The sequence below is a fragment of the Elaeis guineensis genome, chromosome 3, assembly GCF_000442705.2.
Source record: "Elaeis guineensis isolate ETL-2024a chromosome 3, EG11, whole genome shotgun sequence".
In the NCBI taxonomy this organism is placed as follows: Eukaryota; Viridiplantae; Streptophyta; class Magnoliopsida; order Arecales; family Arecaceae; genus Elaeis; species Elaeis guineensis.
Window position 1 is genome coordinate 83,501,823 of NC_025995.2, and position 3,913 is coordinate 83,505,735.

The window sequence follows — 3,913 nt, forward strand, 5'->3', positions numbered from 1 at the left end:
GCTCGAAGCCCAGGTACTGATGGAGGTCCGGGAGTAGCTCCCTAGGCCAGAGAGGATGCGCACACCCCCAGAAAGTGTAACCCCAACAAGTTCTGTCTCTACCACCGCGACCACGACCACGACACGGAGGAATGCATCCAGCTCCGAGACGAGATCGAGGGCTCATCCGAGAGGTCGACTCGACAGATTCATCCGACGTCGCCTGAGGGTAGAGAAGATCGGCCAAGGGCCCTGTCGCAACCTGAACCGCCAAGGAGGAGGAGCAGCCCGGAGATCGGCCTCCAATTGGGACCATCGACTCCATCACCGGAGGGCCTCAAGGAGGAGCAGACCTTCTACGACCATGGAACTCGAAAAATCTGTAAATGTATCGCTTACGACTTTGCCCTGAATCTAAATTTCTTTCGACTTTGCATGCTCCTCCCATTTGGCATGGATTTGTTACGACTGGGGATAACCCCTTCAAACAATTAAAACAAGTTATGTTAGGAACGGGAGGAAACCTCATCCTAACATAACTAAAATGAAAGTCCGATTATCTTGAGATCGGATTGGGGAGAGGCCTTACAACGCCCCAATGCGCCCCCACAGCCATGTCAGGAACAGGAGGAGAACCTCGTCCTGGCATGAGCAAAGTCAAAGGCCCGGTTCTTTTAGACCGGATGGGGGAAGAGGCCTTACAATGCCCTAATGGCCCCCACAGCCATGTCAGGAACAGGAGGAGAACCTCGTCCTGACATGAGCAAAGTCAAAGGCCCGATTCTTTTAGACCGGATGGGGGGAGAGGCCTTACAACGCCCTAATGTGCCCCCACAGCCATGTCAGAAACAGGAGGAGAACCTCATCCTGACATGAGCAAAGTCAAAGGCCCGGTTCTTTTAGATCGGATGGAGGGAGAGGCCTTACAACGCCCTAATGTGCCCCCACAGCCATGTCAGGAACAGGAGGAGAACCTCATCCTGACATGAGCAAAGTCGAAGGCCCAGTTCTTTTAGACCAGATGGGGGGAGAGACCCTTGCAATGGCCCTTATGTGCCCCCACATCTCCGTTGGGAACAGGAGGAGAACCTCATCCTAACCTGAGCTGAGATCGACTACGTCAGGAATGGAAGGAGAACCTCATCCTGACGGTGACGAAACCCGACCGCCCAACAAGATCGGATGAAGGGGAAAGGCCCCTCAGCGGCACCTTCACACTTCTACGCAACCCCGCAAAAAGCAAGGGGAGGGCCCTCACTCTGAAAAGAGGAGGGAAATTAAAGAGGAAGAGCGACGAACTACGTCGAAAACAGATGAAGGACAAACTACGCCAAAGACGTAAGGAACCCCATCTCAACAAAGACGGGAAGTTCCTACCAAACACCCCCGGCCTCTAAGAAGGCTCTCGACACAGGTCAAGAAGACAGCGACGCCTTCGAGGTAATGCGGAGTTCGGACCACCAAGTTCGAGCCTACAGCCACGAACGACGAGGAAAGCAAACCAGCGCATCGACGATCGGGCACCTCCAAACGACGTCAACGTCGGACAAGTCGAACGACAAGAGAAGTTTGGCGATGATAATTTAATACAATATGCGGACAAGGTAACACAAAATTTCTTTTTATTCTATTTGTGAAATATACACCACGAAGCCCAGAAGGCCAAAGGAAGAAAAGCAAAACGACAAAAGCGAGACAAAACAACAAAAGGAAAAATGTATACATGAAAAGATGGAAGGTCAAGAAGAGCCCTAGGGAAGCTCTGCTCCTTCCGACCTAGAATTATCTACTCCACCCCTATCCAGGACTGCCTCAGATTCTCAACTTCTTCTTCTAGCTCTTCCTTTTTCAGCAGCGCGTCCTGGAGCGCCCGACGAAGTCGCTGGCTTTCGGTCTCCACCTCTCGATGCCTCTTTCTCAGGACCTCAGATTCTGCCTCCGCGTCCGTGACGGCCTGCTGCTCGTATGCCAGTTGGATCTTCAGTTGCTACAGCTCAGCCATCCTTTCCCCGAGGGCGACAGAAAGTCCTTCGACGGTTCCTCTTAGGGACTGGAGTTCATTAGAATCCCACGCAGAAGTAAGCTGAGCCCTGTCAGCCAGCTGCCTCTGAAGACGGGCGACTTCGTCGGCCGCCACCCTGAGTCTCCCTTTATATTCATCCACCTGCCTGCACCAACCGGTCCGATGCACGTCGTGGCTCACCTCGACATCCTGAAGCTGCTGCTGAAGGTCGGAGACCTTCTTTGACCACTCCCGATCACCGTCGGCCCGAGCCAAGAGCCAGGACGAACTTCCTTCCAGCTGGCCGATCCTCTCCTTCGCAGCCAACAGTTCCACCCTGAGAGCACTAATCTTGGCAGCTTGAGCCCAAATTCGGTCGCTGGCGCTCTTCTTGTATTCCTCAAGCTCCTTCACGAAGTCGCCTTCCTCCGGCTATACTCCATGATCCCCTTCACGTGGAGATTCCGAAAGTGGGTGGCCTCCGTGGTGGCCTCAAAATGACCCTCTCTCAACCTGCAAAGCTCGCCTTCCATCTTCTTCGCCCCTTTTGTCAAGTGAAGAACCTCCTTCCTTAGTCGCCGGATCGTGGACTTCAGCGGGATCCCCAGGGGCAGGGGAAGTGCTTCGGCAGGGCACTGCCATTGGGAGACAAAAGCGTCAAGACGCATCTCATCACAGAAAGAAAAGCAGAGAGAAGAAAGGAAGGAAGGAGAAGCCATCCACGACAAGAAATTCAACTTTATTGATTGAATGATCCTTGAAGACAAAAAGGAAAAGAAAAATGGCAGTAAAAGAAAGATACAAGGTCGGAGGTCTCAGACCTCAGAAGCAGGAGTTGGAGAGCTCGGTGTTCCTGGAGGGGGGACTGCGGCAGCAGTGGTAGTGGGAGAGGGACCGGCCTTGTCTTCAGACTCCTCACCCAGGAAGCTGAGGTCGAGCTCCAAAAATTTTCTGGCCACCTTCTCCTGGCAGAGCTCGAACCCCTTGATGAACGCCTCCTGGCCGAATTGAACATTCAGGTCCCTCATCTCTGTGGAGGCCTTGAACTCCTCTACCGCAAGAACCCTGACCTCTAAGACCAGGACTGAAATCTGCTCAGCCAAATTGACGACCTCGGCCTCCGCCTTTCTCACCGTCTCCTCCAAGGTCTGCTTCTCCTCCTCCCGGGCTTGTTTCTCTCTTTTCAGGGCCTCTTGGAGGGTGACTACTTCGGCTGCCTTTTCTTTGAGGCGAGCGACCTCGGTCCGGCGACGCTCCTCCACCTGGATGGCATCCCTCCTCACCCGATTCGTCGCCTCGATATTGACGAGGAGCTGGTGTCCAATCTGCAAGGGCGGCTAGGGGATCAGAACAAGGGTCGAATAGCCGGTTAAATGAAGATTTGTTTACCTCGAGAAAGGACCATAGGAAGTCTCAAACCCGCTGCTCAGGATCGACGCGGTCGATCCTCTCGACGACTTCAGGCAGAATGCAGCCGTCGATCAACCGTTTGATCAGGTCCCTATCATTGAAGGATTCTCCGGCTCCTCTTCGGAATCGAGGGACTCATCGGCGGTGGCTCGACGGCTACCAACCCTGCGGGCCACCGACTTCCTTCTCCTCCCCCTCTCGGCTACGGGCGCCTTCGTGGAGTGGACCCCCAAAACGGGAGCCCCAGTCGGCGGACTCCTCGAGGAGGCCCGGGGGGCCGTTGGTTCGGCGTCCGAAGGAACGTCGATCGCAGGGGCCGCCTGGACAGGCGCGGCCAGGCTCGTCTCCTCCGTCCTGGCCCTCTTTGCTGATCTGGAGGCCGCGGTATCCTTTCTTTTGTGGGCCTTGAGGCCCCTGGCAAGCATCCGTGCTGCTTCGGCGTCCATTCCTTAAAAAAAAAAATCAATCAAAAATTAGAAATCAATAATGGGGTGAAAAAGGAAGGAGTGGCACAGAAAAAAA